The sequence below is a fragment of the Globicephala melas genome, chromosome 13 (genome assembly GCF_963455315.2).
Source record: "Globicephala melas chromosome 13, mGloMel1.2, whole genome shotgun sequence".
Taxonomy (NCBI): domain Eukaryota; kingdom Metazoa; phylum Chordata; class Mammalia; order Artiodactyla; family Delphinidae; genus Globicephala; species Globicephala melas.
Window position 1 is genome coordinate 67,175,050 of NC_083326.1, and position 17,381 is coordinate 67,192,430.

Genomic DNA, 17,381 nt, shown 5'->3' on the forward strand with positions numbered 1-17,381 from the left:
CTAGATCTAGGGGAGACAACTGTAACCAAAAAGTCACGGAGTTTAATTTTAATGCCTGGGACTTCGCTGGTGGTGCAGTGGTTGAGAGTCCACCTGCCATTGCAGGGGACACGGGTTCGATCCCTGGTCTGGGAAGCTCCCACGTGCCTTGGGGCAGCTGGGTCCTTGCACCACAGCTGCTGAGACCCATGCGCCTAGAGCCCGCACTTTGCGGCAAGAGAGACCACCGCAGTGAGAAGCCCGCACACCGCGGCGCAGGGTGGCCCCTGCTCGCCGCAGCTGGAGGGGGCCCGCGTGTACCAACGAAGACCCAATGCAGCCTAAATAAATAAATAAATAAATAAATAAAAGAATCTGCCTGCCAATGCAGGGGACACGGGTTCGATCCCTAGTCCGGGAAGATCCCACATGACGCAGAGCAACTAAGCCCATGCGCCACAACTACTGAGCCCACATGCTGCAACTACTGAAGCCTGCACATCTAGAGCCTGTGCTCCGCAACAAGAGAAGCCACCACGATGAGAAGCCTGTGCACCACAAAAAGACTAGCGCCGCTCATCTCAACTAGAGAAAGCCCGCACACAGCAACGAAGACCCAACGCAGCCAAAAATAAATTTAAAAAATGAAATAAAATAAAAATTTTACTGCCTGCCTTCCCCACTAGAAACAAATAGATAGATATGTTTATATTAGGTAGCTGGTAAGTGTTACAAAGAAAATAAAGCAGGGTTTAGAGATGAGTAACAAAGAACTGCTGTTTTAGATGAGGTGGCAAGGGTATGTAAAGAGGCCACCTGTTGGAATTAATTAAAAAGGAAAGGAGGAAAGGCAAAGAAATTATTCCTGAGGGTACGAACTTATTAGAAAAAAATCTCTTAAAGATCACTTTAAAAAGAAACACCTACTGGATGAATTTTATTTTTAAACTGCCCTAATGTTGTGCAAAAGATATTTGTGTTTTAGAATTAAATGTCTAATGACAGTACCATATACATATTCAAACTGCTATATTTTAAATAACTCAAATAGAAGTGGATTTGAAGTTTTTCAAAACAGATAACAAAGTGCAACTCCAGTGATGAAGAAATGAACATAAAAAAGGTAGTGGAACGTGGAGAACTTGAAACCCTTCATGCACTGTTGTAGAAAATGGTTTAGCAGTTCCTTTAAAATTCACCATATAAGTCATTAACTCCATTCCTGGGTATATACCCAAGAGACCTGAAAACATATCCACACAAAAACTTGTGTGTTAATGTTCACAGCAGCATTTTTCATAATAGCCAAGAAGCAGAAACAACCCAAATGTCCATCAAATGATGAAAGAATAAAATGTGGTATATCCACACAATGGAATATTATCCAGCAATAAAAGAAGACTAAAATACTGACACGTGATACAATACGGATGAACACTGAAAACATAATACTAACTGAAAGAAGCCAGGCACAAAATACCATATTGTACAATTTCATTTATATGAATTGCCCAGAATTTTAAATCTAGGTAGAGACAGAAAACAGATTAGTGGTGGTTTAGCACAACATACTAAAACTCCTGAACTGTATGCTTTTAAAGGGTAAGTTTTATGTGATGTGTAGGTGAGGAGTATGAATATAATCAAACTCTTCATGAAATACTAAAAATAATCCTACTGCAAAAAAGTTATGGAACTGACCCAGCAGCAATGAGCATTCTAAGCATGTAGACCATGGTATCTAAATATTAATTCTCACTTCAAAAGGAGTCAACAAAGCTCCTGAGAAATAGCCAATTACAGGTCTAGAACAGAAAATGTGTAAGTTCATCCTGGAACATTAAATTGGAAAGCAAGGAAACTATCAAAGACTACTAAGGGTATATCAAAAGGACTCCAGAACCAATCTAAACAGAATCACTGGTGAAAATGGAATAATTTGAGCAAAAATAAGGGCTATATATTGAATTTCAATATGTTTAATTATAAGTTCATAATATTTCTCTCTTTCCCTTTCACTGGTCACCACTGCAGGATGCTAAGTAAGCAACTTCTTATTTTTGAAACTGGTAAATAAAGGCAAAGAATTAGTATTTATCTTGCTTTTCCTATATAAACTGAACCTCTGTACAACCAAGTAGTTGATGGGGGTAGTATTTCACCTAATACACAAACAAGGAAAGACACAAGTAAGTATCATCTTTCTACAACTGCTAATGAAATATAGGATGAACATAGATCTAGTCTAGAGAAACCTATAAAAATATAAAAATAACCCCAATTCTTTAAACTGCAAGACAGAAGAGATCAAAGGAAAACTCAGATTAAAAAAGAGATGTAAGTGACATGTCAACCAACTGCAATATATGGACTTTGCTTGGATCCTAATTCAAAGTATAAAAATAATTTGAGACATTTAGGGAAATCTGCCCATATAATATTTGATGTTATTTATTAATTTTCTGTATAACTGACAATGTCACAGTGGTTAGGAGGTTTCTGTGGTTATGGCTTTTTAGAAGTTTCTTTTAGATATACAATTGAAATATGTACACATGAAGTAATGTATCATGGAATAGACAGAATGAATAGGAGTATATATCTATGAAACGGGATGGGCCCATGAGTTGATAGCTTTTGAAGCCCAATGAGATAAGTAAATGGAGATTAACCTATTTTCTCTACTTTTATACATTTGAAATTTTCACAAAGTTTTTATTTTTTTGATGTGGACCATTCTTAAAGTCTTTATTGAATTTATTACAATATTGCTTCTGTTTTATGTTTTGGTTTTTTGGCCACAAGGCATGTGGGATCTTAGCTCCCCGACCAGGGATTGAACCCAGGCCCCCTGTACTGGGAGTGCAGAATCTTATTAGCCACTGGACCACCAGGGAAGCCCCTGATGTCTTCCATTTCTACACCAAATAAAGACTGTAAAATGGTGTGCTGCACTTTGGTCAATCAACAATTACCTGAGAACTAACTACGTGTCAAACACTATGACACTGTGCTGGTTCCTGCACTAAGGAGCTCATATCCCAGTGTGGAAGATAGAAACAAATAATTATAATTACAAATTGTGCTCAATGTGATAAAGGAAACAAACAGGATGCTGAGACAGAGACTGAGAGGGTGGGGGTATGGGAGTCCTACTTTAGGTAAGGTGGTCAGAAAAGGCCTCTCTGTGCAGCAAGGCCAGTTTCTGGTACAGAAAACAACATGTGTTCCTGACAAGGAAAAGACTTTGGCATTTCTGAAGGATTAAAAAGAGGAAGTCAGTATAGCTAAAATGTACTGAGTCAGAAAGAAGAGTGGCCCAACTTGAAGATGGAGAAATGTACAAGAGGATAATGTAGATAGTAAGGAGTATAAATTATATTCCAAGGGCAACAGATTATATTCCAAGTGTCAAAAATTCATTGACAGATTTTAAACAGCCGAGTGATATGATTTGGTTTTTAAATAATTCTGATTACTGTGTGGTGAATGGATTAGAGAACAAAAAGAACAAAGAGAATCAGGAGACAATTACAGGGAGGAAAATGGTGGCTTGATCTAGAATGAAGGCAGTGCAGATGGAATAAAAGCACAAGGATATAAGTTATTTTAGAGTATAACTGACAGTAATAGGTAAAGGCCTAGATGTGGGGGCTAAGGAAGATTAAAGAATTTATAGTGCAAGAGGGGAGATAAGAAAACAGATAACATAGTTCAAAATAAGAGGTGCTGCTTTAAACATCTGAGGAAAGGTAAACCTTCTATAGGAATTCCAAGTTCATAAGAAAAAGCCAAGATCATGGGTAACTCTGCAACCAATATGAATCACGAAGCTGCTGGAGGTCCTTATAATATTAATACTACAAAGAGCAGATATAGCCAATCATTAAAAAATAGTCAATAACTGACTTGCAAAACTTGCATTCCAGAATGGTAATTATACTAGCACCAAAAGGAAGAAATTGAGTCATTACTGTTAGCCTAAGAGAAGTAGTTTAACACTTCTTAATTTTTTAGTTGTAATAGTAATGCATGCTGCTTCTAAGAAAATTTAAAATACAGGTGTAAAAAGTAAGCAACTGTCCCCAGATACTGCTTGTGGGAGTGTAAAATGGTTCAGCCTCCTTGGAAGACAGCCTAGCAGTTCCTCAAACGATTAAACATAGAGCTACCACTGACCCAGCAATTCCACTCCTAAAGAGAATAGAATTTTGTCTAAGAGACAAAAACATATCTACAGAAAAATTCATATACACATGTTTATAGCAGCATTATTCAAGATAGTCAAAAGACAGAAACAACCCAAATGTCCACTGACAGATGAATGGATAAACAAAATGTTGTATATCCCAAAATGGAGTATTAATCAGCCAATTAAAAGGAACGAAGTACTGATACATGCTTCAGTATAGTTGAACCTTGAATACATTATACCAAGTAAAAGAAGCCGGTCACAAAAGTCCACATATCATACTTGACAGAAATGGAACAGGGAAATTAATAGAGATAGGAAGTGGATTAGTAGCTGCTTAGCTCTGGGAGAGGTGGAAGGTAAGGGGGGGTGATAGCTAAAGGGTATGGAGAGCTTCTTTCTGAAGTAATAAAACGTTCTAAAATTGACTGCAGTGATGGTTGCACAGCACAATGAATATACTGAGCCACTGAACTGTATACGTTAATGGGTCAAATGTATAGTATAATATATGAATTATATCTCAAATCTGTTATTTTTTAAGTAAATAGTAGAACTTCCATTCTCGTTCTTTGCTGCCCTTCGCTTCAACTACACGTAATAACAACTACTGTTAATATTTTATAATTCTGTCCAGGACACTTTATTCATATACAAAGACATACATAATCTACCCCCGAAAAATGAGGGGGGAGGATCATACTGTATTCATTGTTCTGCACATTTTCCCTCAATGTACCAAATCCTTCCTGTGTCACTACATACTTTCAACATGGCAGTTCAGTATTCCATTATATTCCGATACACCATAACCTACTAATTCATCAATTACTGAGACATTTAGGTTATTTTCACTTTTCTATTACAATCAAAATAGCCACAGTAACCATCCTTGCCCATATCTCTGCACAAGTCACTATTTCTGCAGCCCTGATTCTTAAAAATAAATTTACTAGGTGAAAAAGATACACACTTGGTGGGGGAGATCATTATTGCCAAAGACTACACATACTAATTCCATTTATGAAACTATAATTCACTAACTCAGTTATCAACTTGGTAGAAGTTCTAATGTTCTGTAATTTGAAAGGTTAAAATAAAAATACGCATAAGCATTATTTGTATTAATCCAGAAACGTTTGTACATGTACAGAAAAATGATATAATGATTGTTAACAATGGTTACCACTCTAAGGAAGAAAGTGGGAATAGGGACTTTGTTTTTACACTTTTAGAATTACTTTACCCTTGTAATTAGAAAATAAACTTTTCTACAAAGACATTTTTAAAAAGGAAATTCAAAGTAATATTACATAAAAGCTTTTCACTTGACCTAAGACAGAGTGTGAAGATAAAGCCATCAAAAAAAAAAAAATCAGGGATGTAAAGCAATGGTTCTGAGGGCAGAAGAGACAGGAGTCCTGAGTCTGCCATTCACTAAACTCTATGACCTTTGGGACCTTTAAGGCAAGTCATGCTACTTCTTTACCCCTTACTACTTCAATATATACTTTATAAGAACAAAATTAATCTCTTATATAACCACAGAACTAGCTTTCAAATTCAGGAAACTTGACACTGATATAGTACTTTAATCTACTTTTTATATTCCAATTTGGTCAACCAATCACATCCTTTACAGAGATTTCCTCCCCCCTCTATAAAAGGATCCAGTCTAGGATCACATTGGATCTAGTTGTCATCTCTCTTTAGTCTTTTAATTTGGAACCCACATTATATTAATTCCAATAATATGTTTCCTGGTATCAAAATTAATTTAATAATCTAACATCAGGCTTCCCTGGTGGCACGGTGGTTAAGAATCCACCTGCCAGTGCAAGGGACACGGGTTCCAGCCCTGGTCCGGGAAGATCCCACATGCCATGGAGCAACTAAGCCCGTGCGCCACAACTACTGAGCCCGGGTGCCTAGAGCCGGTGCTCCGCAACAAGAGAAGCCACCAAAATGAGAAGCCTGCACACGGCAACGAAGAGTAGCCCCCGCCTAACAGAACTAAAGAAAGCCTGTGCACAGCAACGAAGACCCACCCAACGCAGCCAAAAATAAATAAATAAATTTTTAAAAAATTAAACACTGCAGAGTCAAGTAATACATTAGGATTACATTTCCTCTCCAAAGGTCTAATATGCACCCTGCTAGGCCAAATGAAGGGTAAAATTCTTATTTGAAGCAGTCAAATGATTTCTCTTTTCTTAATGTATGTATGAGAATTTGACAGTTGGGATCTGCAGGCTTCACTGGTCTCCAGTGTCAGTCTCAGAATGTGACTTCTGAGAAATCTTTACCGAAGTAAGACATTTATCTTCCTATTTAACATGGAATCTCATTCTTTCAGGCACCTGTTAACAAGAAATTACTCAATTCCTTAATCAGTAACTAAAACTCACACTTGCCAACAATAACTCAGCCAAGTGAGATACTGAGCAACTTGGACTACAAGGACACATTATATGTACTATATAAATCCTTCCTATATAGAAAGGAAAAAAACAGTACCCTGAATCAACAAGATGATAACTAATCTCTACTAGAACAAAAGAATCTAATTCTTCTCTACTAGAATAAAAGAATCTAATTCTTCTCCCTTATTCTTAACCAAACACACACAACAAAAACAAAAATCCTAATTAAAATGAAATTATACTGAGAAGACACTAGTATCCCAGGACTCAGGGAACGTTTGTGTGACCTGAAAATTCAAACATGAAGATAGTTCTTGCCTTCAAGATGTTCACAATCCTGTGGGGTGACAAACATAACTAATAAGGCAGAGTGTGATAACAGATGTAGAAATATAATATCATGGAGATGCAAAAGACAGAGAAATGGACTCTGAACTGGGCACTCAAGTAAGGCTTTGTGGAACACTCGCACTTTTAATGGCTGAACCAGACAGATTTTGAGACAAAGAGGGTAAAGGAACAGCACAAGCAAAGAATACCAGCACAAGCAAATATCTTGCCAAAAAAAAAGGCAAGATATTGGACAGTATTTGAGGGACAGTAAGTAGGTCAGGTTGGCTACAGCAAGACTTTCTAGATGTATGGAGGAAGTGAGTGCCTAGTTGCAGTAGATGTGCTTAAAGCTCACTTATAAAGAGCCTAAAATGCCATGCTAAGGAGCTTGATCCTTAATCTGGAGGCAATGCCAAGCTAAAGGTTCTGGAACAAGGGAATGATTTGGATACAGAAACTTAAAACCAAAACAGCAACTTCTCTTTTCAATAAACTTAGATAATAATTTCCTCCATTAAACAGATGGCAGAAAAAAGAGGCAGTAATAAAGACTTAGGTAATAACAGATCCATAAAGGTCTATGAAAAAAAGGACAGGACAGGGGTTAACATCCACACTGGGGGCAGGACTAACAAATTTTTTAGAAGTTATTTTCTAGTTGAACGTCACATTGGTACCATTAATGCTAGTAATGAGGCCTCGATTTTCACACAAATTTAACAATTTAAGAAAACTCAAAATAAGAACCAAGTTTCAATTTAAAAGAACATCATGTTAAGAACTATTTTAAACAAAAGATTAGGGCCACAACTCATTTAATCTCAACTTAAATACAAGTTTCTAGGCACAGTATATTATACTATGGCACAATTATATATGGGAAAAGTAATCTGGCTTGAGTCCTAATGGGAAAAAAAAACCAAACCACCAAATATTGAGATTTAACATTAAAGTGAACATACAAGGGTTCACCTAAATAATTATGTCCACAGACAAAACAGGCCCCCAAAATTCATCTATAAATTACCTTTTGCTGCCTCAGAACAGCAGAGAGTATAGTAGGGGGCAGGAGGTAGGGGGACAAACTTACCAAATGAAGTTTGTCCCAAGAACTTTTTCTACTGGAACGTTTCACAAGAAAATCTGCAAAAGAAAAACCAGTAGTTTTACAATGACAAATATCCTAAGTATCAAGTTAAGCCACTTCGATCTCCCCACAAGACTTTTCTCTACAAGTTAGAATGCGATGACAATACATTATTTTTTAAATTGTTACAATGTGAACTATTTAGTCAACCACAGGTTTTAGAATGTTTAATTGTGCAAAACGGGCCAAGTCAGGCCTTAGCATGCTTTTAGAAACTACAGAACTGCACAGATAGAACTTTCCAAGAATCTATAAATACTCCTCTTTAAGAGTTTTTCTCTATCAATCTAGCATCATTTCTGATGGCTTCTCAGGTAAACCTTTGCCACTAAAGGAACAAGTACTTTAAACAACTAAGAAGATCACAGGAGATCTAGGTTTGGACTTGGTAGTTTAATTTGTACACATAATTGGCTTCTATCAAGGGGTCTTTTTTGTGTAAGAAAAAAATCAGAGAGGCAAGAGTATAGTCTAAACACAAAGAATTCTTGTCACAACTAGGCAACAATCTGATCTTTAGAGATAAAAGACCTTATCAACCTGATTCCTTTGTAAAGACTTCTCTCAGTATTGGCAGGCAACTCATCCTTTTGAGCTGTTTATGTGACATAAAGTCACATATATGAACAGGACTGTACAAAATATCAAAGTCCTAAAATTAAAGAGTCAGTCAACATATCACATTATTGCCATAACCTCTGGAACCATTTTTTAAACAAGTAAGAACCATATAAGAGGAGGCTAAACATGTAATAATAAAGTGTTTTAACCACTTTACAAGTAGTTATTTTTGTCTCCCAGTAACTTTTAATTTAAATTTTGTAAAAGTTAATTTTAGTTTAATACAGGCTGGGCTGTACTGACCACATGCTGTATGGGAAAGGAACTAAGGCCATTCATAACTTGCAACTTCAGATACAAATCATATTAGTATCAAGATTGGTCCTGTTAAGTTGTTTAAGGAGGTACAACACAGTATAGCAGGAAAGTTCAGGGGTTTTAAATCTGTAAGAACTTTTCTTTCTAGAGTATAATTTTTGCTGAGTATTTGAAACCTGAAATACAAGTTACAAGTTTTTTTCATTTTTCCTTTATACTATAGTAAGGTTATTGATTTTTTAAAAACTACATCTGTAGGTACATTATATCATCTATGAATTTTATTTAGGATAATAAGAAAACATTTGTTAAAAAGAACAGATGCTGGGTCTCTTTGTCCTTAGCTATTAAAAAAAAAAAAAACAACCAGATAGGGCTTCCAGGGTGGCGCAGTGGTTGAGAGTTCGCCTGCCGATGCAGGGGACGCCAGTTCGTGCCCCGGTCCAGGAGGATCCCACATGCCGCGGAGCGGCTGGGCCCGTGAGCCATGGCCGCTGAGCCTGCGCGTCCGGAGCCTGTGCTCCGCAATGGGAGAGGCCACCAACAGTGAGAGGCCCTCGTACCGCAAAAACAAAAACAAAAAACAAAAAAAACCCAACCAGATAAAACAATATATATGAAGGTACATTCCACTTAAGTATTAAATGCAAAAAATAATGAGACATAGTTCATTGTAACCCAAGAAGTATCAGAGTACTACAAGGTTAACTGTCCAATGACATGCAAGTACTCAGAGTTCAGAGGAGAGACAACCCAGGGAAGTTTCACAGGAGGTGGAAAACTTCAACTTGAGTCCTACAGATTAGGTGGAATTTAAATAAAGAGAAAGAGGGGATGGAAGCCAAGTAAGGATGGCTATTAATACCACAGTGGGAAGAAAGCACATTTTTGAGAAATAAAGAATAGGTCAGAATACCAATCATGTTCAGGAAAATAAGACTAAAAAGACAGGACACACTGTGGGCCTTGAATGCCAAGCTAAGGAAGCTAGATTTCATTCGATGGCACTAAACCAAAAGCTTTATGAGCAGGAGAATAACAACATGAAAATGGTAGTATTAAAAAGCAGGAAGTAGGATGGTCTGGAGGGGAAAAGTCACTTAGGATGTTCCTAGACTAGTAGTGCAGATATGAACTGCTAAGGGCCCAATATCTCAACCATAGTAAAAATGCAGAAGAAGACACCAAAATGAGTGAAAGCATTAATTGCCTGAGCTTGGTAGTTGATTAGGAATGGAAAAAAGGGGGCAGACCATGTTGTCAAAGATAACTGCAAAATTCTAAGGCCTGTGGTGAGTAGAAAAAGAATGGTATTGTTAAGAAATGAAGGGTAGATTCCAAGGAAGCAACACCAGATATGATACCCTGACTTTAAAGGTGGCCTCCCAAGTAGATGTATGTCCAGCCAGTAATAAGGGGTGAAATGGGATTAAATTCAAGAGACAGGTTAAGTCTAGTGGTAACAATGAATTGATGGTGTTACATTTACTTCAAAGAAATCACTACATCTACTACAAGGATCATCTGACATGTTTAGAAATTACTTGGTAATTTATTCTGTCAAAGATATTAAGTCCATTAATACAAAAGTGTTTGTGTATAGTTTCCACAGGTGTAAAGCTCCAAGACATGGACCAAACAACAGGAAGATTCAACAAAAATGTTCAGGCAGGTCTGCTTCAATGCCAGCAATGATTCCTCTTAACCACAACCAAACATCTACTTGGTTGGAAACAAGTATGCCATTGTGAAACACTGCCAACAAAATTTTAAAACCTGCCCATGCCTCTTAGGGCTATTTGCCAGATAAAGGCCATGTAGAAGTAAGTCTGAAAGAAGCTCTTTGGTGCCACCAGCTACCTTCTCATGAAGCCAGATGATATCCTGTGATACCAGTCATGTACACCTCAGAGTAGGAACAGTTATGTTTGGGTGACCTTGAACGGTCATATATTTGAAGAGGTAGAATGTAAAGTGGTTACGTTAAATCTAAGCAATTACCTAAAGTGTCTAGTAACATGGGATTCTTAAACAAATAAAGCACTAATGAACAGCCAGCCAGGGCAGCTGTGTGGGGCAAGGGTTAACTATGGTCACCCTTAAGTTCCATCTGGGGGATAGTGTTAAAAGAAAAGAAAAAGAATTGGCAGTTATCTGAAAAAGGTAAATTTTTTTACAATCATGTATTATACTATGGATAGAATTTTATCTATTTCAAGAGGAAACCCTAAAGAGAATAAAAATATACTTGATTATTAAATACTAAAATACTAGATATTACTGTGCAGCTGCAAAGCACAGTCAATGTCTTTCTGGAAGACAATGAGATACTGATTAAGAAGAAGGGCATGGAGGCCCTGAGAAGGCTAATAAGGAATGGACACCTACATGGAATAGTTTGTTATCATGTGTATGCCACCTACTAGATCAGCTTCAACAAAGAGGCACACCAATTTGGGCCATTTATATAATAAGTGAATCCAAACTACAAAAACTAATTAGGTCAAACCAAATTCACAAGGAAAAACTTAAGAGACTCAGGCCAGGCCTCCTAAAAATGGGGGGGGGGGAGCGGTGTCCAGGGTGGGGAAGGGTGGCTAAAGCAGCACTTTTTTGCCTAGGGTACATTTTAACTTCAAAAGAACAATGAAGTTTTTGTTTGTTTTTTAACATCTTTATTGGAGCATAATTGCTTTACAATGGTGTGTTAGTTTCTGCTTTATAACAAAGCGAATCAGCTATACATATACATATATCCCCAAATCCCCTCCCTCTTGCGTCTCCCTCCCACACTCCCTATCCCACCCCATGAAGTATTTTTTTACAGCCCTGTCTCACTTTCAAATGTAGGAATGATTGAGGGTTCAAAACTTTAAGAAGGCAACACTGAGTAATTTTAAAGGAATCTTTTATTTTCACTGTATGTGAAAGAAATGGCTTTTCTTGCACATGCACTGCATAGTAAGAAACACTGACAGCAAAACTTGAGTGTGGAGGTCATAAAGTAATTCAGAGATGTTAAATTTTAAGAAGTGACTTTACAACTGCTACTACTTTGGGCAGCTTCTTAGTGCTTCCTCATTTATGCCTAGTAACTTTTCGGATATCTGATGGATGATATGACCTTCCCAAACTAGGATTCTATGGCATGTTGGGGAGATTATTCCATGGTGGGGAGATGATTTAATCACTAGTATTACCCAAAACTCAAGCATTTAGCAACTGAGTAAAACTACTGTGGTTTTGTCTTACTCCCTGTACAGGAGCCCAAACCTCAAGTTTTCTAAACTTCTGCTGCTGAAGTCAACTATAAATGAAAATAAAAACCGAGAGACAGTTCAAAAAGTATGGCTATATAGCTGATTCACTTTGTTATAAAGCAGAAACACACCATTGTAAAGCAATTATACTCCAATAAAGATGTTAAAAAATAAAATAAAAAGTATGGCTGAATGCTCTCAGTTGGACTTTTCCCCCCTCTACTTATTTGGACCATGTTTCAAAAAAAAAAAGTAAAAAGAAACTAAATACAAAATTGAGTCAGTGTCCTGGAAAACTCAGTGAGTTTTCCAAACACGGTAATTTATTAAAAAAAAAAAAAAACTTTTAAAAAGATGCCACATGTCTTTTCTACCTCTTTTGAAACACTAAGTAAGGTCTGTGTGTTTTCAGGGATACAGACGCAAATTCATGGTCAGAGTACTGCATTCCTCTGCCAGCTGTAGGACACAGATAAGCAGCTAAAATATTATCATTTCCTAAGCAAAAAACAACCATCTTCTTGAAAAACAAAAATCCAGTAGGTTGTCAGAAACGGTCAGATGAACTCCATGTTATAATCAAATTTCTGTATCAAAGAGTCTTTTACTAACAGTAAGTCTCTTGAACCAGCAACATTAATGATAATGTTCACTCTAACAAGTAAAATTCTGTTTCAATAGATAATGACCAAAGATCAATCTTGAATAATTCTGTGACTACATTAGTGGTACAGAGTGTGGTTCATTCTTTGAGGAGTTTTTTTTTTGGTTTGTTTTGTTTTAATGTGGGAGAAGTTCTGAATACATTCCTCAAAGGAGTATCTGCAATAGACAGAATTTCAAACAGTTGGTTAGCGATCAATACTTAAGATCATTTGTCTTCATTTAAGTGGCTGAAATACTGACAGCTGCTTTTCCAAATGGGACCCAAAAATGTGAGAAGTCAAAAGCAAAGAAACTGTGCTCTAGAATTTTTAGACATTAAGATCTGACTGTACTTCAGATGCACCTTTTTGCTTTTCACATCTCAAGTGGGCAAAAGGAAGCCCTTGACCATGTTCTCAGAAAAGATCAGCTGTGATCAAACGAACTTTATCGAATTTGATTTGTACCTTTTAAAATCACTTATTTTACAAGTGTTTCCCTTTTAAACTTAATCCTTATACAAAAGGGGGGCGGGGGAGCAAATATCATACATGATGTCTTAGTGAAGACATTTTCTGGTGGTGACCAGAAAAGATTAAAACCGAAGATATAATACAATCTGCTAAAAAGGGTAAAAATAATTTCAAAAAAGGTTTTTTTAATGTTTTGACTTGCTCTTTATAATCACTTCTATAAAGAAATTTATTCACGGGACTTCCCTGCTGGCGCAGTGGATAAGACTCTGCGCTCCCAAAGCCAGGGGCCTGGGTTCAATCCCTGGTCAGGGAACTAGATCCCACATGCATGCCACAACAAAGAGTTCACATGCCCCAACTAAGGAGCCCGCCTGCCACAACTAAGGAGCCCATGTGCTGCAACTAAGGAGCCAGCAAGCCACAACAAAGACCCGGTGCAACCAAATAAATAAATAAATACTATCTATTTTTTAAAAAAGAAAACATTCACTTCATACTACTAACTCAGATATATTAAATCATTAATAGGATTATAAGGAATTTCTGTAATTTGTAACATTATTTTCTGACTCTATATCCTCCATGAAAAGTCACAAGGCAGGTATCATTTTACTACTGAAATTAAGGATTTTAAATCTAATTTTATAAGGCAGCATTTAGATTCATCATGGTAAATGAAGAAATGTTCCCTATCTCCTAAGAAAAAAAACTCTTAACAGAAACCAAATACTTAAGTCTCGGTTATCGAGATAGAAAATCCAGGCATTCAAAGCACTAGAAATTAATTAAATTAAAAGCCAAGCAGGATCATTTCATCTAAGTGCCAGAGGTAGTTCAATATTTATAACTGCTATGGAAAGATCAGAAAGACTAGCCCCAGTGTTGGAAAAATGTTTCCTGACTTTTGTTTCTTTGACTAATTCCAAGGTCTACTGTTGGGAAATTAAGAGAAGGCAAATTTTTGCATGCTCATTAATGTCCTGCCACTTGCTCTCAGTTAACCTCTGATGAAGAGGAAAGAAGTAATTTTGTTTCCCCCTCCTTTCTCCCCTGCACTGTCCCAAATCAAAGTTCTCAAGGGCAATGCATAGGTCAAATGTTCTATTTTTAAAAAAAGAAAGATTCCTAATCAGGCAGTATATACCTCTTCATGGAAACTTAAATTTTCCTAATTATAATCCTGTAATGACTTCTGCCCCTCTTAAAAAATCATGATTATCTCAACATGAGACTGCAGACTCTGCCCATGCCTCCTACTGTTCGAAGAATAAAATTATAACTGCATTTTCTTGGACAAAACACTTAAATGACCAATCCCTATGAAGATGAGCAGTTTTACAATAGGTTCTCAAAACGTTTTTTAATAAGGCTTAAATTATGAGCTCCTATTTCTTACGTACTCAGAAAAAGAAATCAGTGAGGTAGCAAAGACCAAAAACTTATTTTTGTTAAAGATAACTAAAAAATTATGTAAAATTCAATAATACCAATGTCATTTTGAAATCTGCAAATTTACAGTGTTTATTCTAATATGCTTTGCTTCTGCATCCTGCCCTAGAGTGGCAAAAACAGACTCTCTAAACCCCACCCTTTTTATACCAACCCTCCGCCCTCACTGCTGGAAGAGAGGTTTCTTTTCTAGAAAGACAAGCAACTTAGTTTGAAGGTCTACTTACCATAGGAAGTCAAAAGTATGCCCATGTATAAATGACATGGTTTTCCTATTATGCCTAGGTACTTGGGATATTCAACACCAATTCTAGGAAAAATTTGGAATTAAACTACACTCAAAAAATAGCTATCAGTATTCCAAACCTAGCTAATCTGCATACTGCTTATCAGTTTTTTAATAATATATAGGAATGTTAATGTTTCTCTACCCATCTGTAAACAGATTCTTCAGAAAAATTCTGGTTCACTCCACTTAGTTTTATGCAGAGTAACTGGCATCAAAATGGACAAGGACCAGAAAGCTGAAGGAAAATGCAAATCCATCCTTTAAGCATAAAACTTAACAATGAAGAGAAGAAACGGATTTACATTTTTAACTGCTGTCATCTCAATTATAAACTGTCCAACTGCAACTAGCCAATAGGGATATTCAGAAAAGAGAAACAAAATTCCAATAGTAGAGGCTATATGTGCAACAAAAAGAATCCACTCTTCTTCCTGCTGGCCTAGTTAAAATTTGTATTCTGGCAATTAGGTAGGGGGCTACTCATATTTTTGAAAAACAAGCCAATAAAAACCCAATAACCTCCTCAATTCTCAATTATTAAATAGCCAAAAGACCAGAAATCGTCTTGACCAGAACACCATCTTCTTACGAATCCTTTTAAGACCAAAACAATTCAACAGATCCCCAGAAAGAGACCCACCCTTTTAAACTAGTAATATTTATCTCATGTAAACAGAGGGAAACATGTAACTGCCATCAAAATATACACAGGGGGGTTTCCCTGGTGGCGCAGTGGTTGAGAGTCTGCCTGCCGATGCAGGGTACACGGGTTCGTGCCCTGGTCCGGGAAGATCCCACATGCCGTGGAGCGGCTGGGCCCGTGAGCCATGGCCACTGAGCCTGCGCGTCCGGAGCCTGTGCTCCGCAACGGGAGAGGCCACAACAGTGAGAGGCCCGCATACCGCAAAAAAATATATATATATACACAGGAAGAAAAAATTTTCAGCTAAAGTCAAAAAGTAGAATTCACGAACATGCTTTACTTAAGAAAAGGAGGGCAAAAGTCCGAAGCTAATAAGAAATAAAGTCTTATTAAGTAAAGAGGGTTCTCCTTTGTCCTTAAATAACTGCACTTAAATTAACCACTCTGAAAACCTCAAGACAAGTCATAGGTTCAAACTGAAGACAAAAACCAAACCTTGAATTTTAAAAATTCTTAAGCTATCAATTTGCTTAATCCATTAATCAGAAAAGGAAGGGGGCGAGAGCTTTTTTAAAAAACATGCTGGCTAAATTACTTATATTCATAGTAAGCACATTAAAATATAGGTAAGGGACTTCCCTGGTGGCGCAGTGGTTAAGAATCTGCCTACCAATGCAGGGGACACGGGTTCGAGCCCTGGTCCAGGAAGATCTCACCTTCCGCAGAGCAACTAAGCCCGTGCCCCACAACTGCTGAGCCTGCGCTCTAGAGCCCGTGCTCCGCAACAAGAGAAGCCACCGCAATTAGAAGCCCGCACACCACAACAAAGAGTAGCTGCCCCTGCTCTCCGCAACTAGAGAAAAGCCCACATGCAGCAACAAAGACCCAACACAGCCAAATAAATAAATTTATTTATTTAAAAAATAAATACATAAATAAAAATAAAATATAAGTAAAATATTCTCTAAAACAAGATGAAAAACTGCTCAAACATACAGCCTAATATCAACTATTCTAAACATATTGAGTATTCTAAATATATTGTTTATACATCAAAAAACTTAAGTACTAGGACTTCCCTGGTGGTCCAGTGGTTAGGACTCCAAGCTTCCACTGCAGGGAACAGGAGTTCGATCCCTGGTCGGGAACTAAGATCATGCATGTGGCGCGGTGCGGCCAAAAAAAAAAAAAAAAAAAAAAAAATCCACAGACAAGTGACCGGAATTCTCAAGTTTCCAATAAGCATGTGAACATAACTACTAAGAATAATACCACACTTTCAAGGTCAATCTGAGCCACTCATGTTTCTTGCATTTTCCAACATGAAAATAGTTTGTCAGAGAAACTGAAGTCTAAAAGAGGTGTAAGGAATAATGCATTTACCCAAGCTCTCTGGTAAACATCAGGCCTATGAATGGACAAACACATTCTGTATTCTGTTTTTAGTCAGGACACACATATGCTAAAATGCAAAGAAATATAAAAACCTTGGGAAGAGTTTACATTTTCTACTGATTTACTCTTCAACATCTAACCTAAAACCTATATTCCACAACATATAGGTATTTTTTCAGTTGTTTCCATGGTATGGTATACATACCATTGGTGATATTTGAGAGGATTTAAATGTAACACAAAGGCCTTTAAAAAACAAAACTATATACTT

At 37.0% G+C, this 17,381-nt stretch overlaps 1 protein-coding gene across 6 annotated transcripts in view; it reads right to left on the reverse strand.

Annotated features, from left to right (window-relative positions):
* Window positions 1-17,381, reverse strand: part of MTMR3 (myotubularin related protein 3) — a 136,842-nt gene that overhangs the window by 53,917 nt on the left and 65,544 nt on the right. For 5 of the 6 annotated variants that reach the window (XM_030860772.2, XM_060311124.1, XM_030860774.2 and 2 more), the window contains one exon: window positions 8,018-8,070. The exons of the other annotated variant lie outside the window; for it this stretch is intronic. The gene's annotated coding sequence lies outside the window, so the exon portion shown is untranslated. The remainder of the gene's footprint in view (window positions 1-8,017; window positions 8,071-17,381) is intronic. 6 annotated transcript variants of the gene reach the window in all.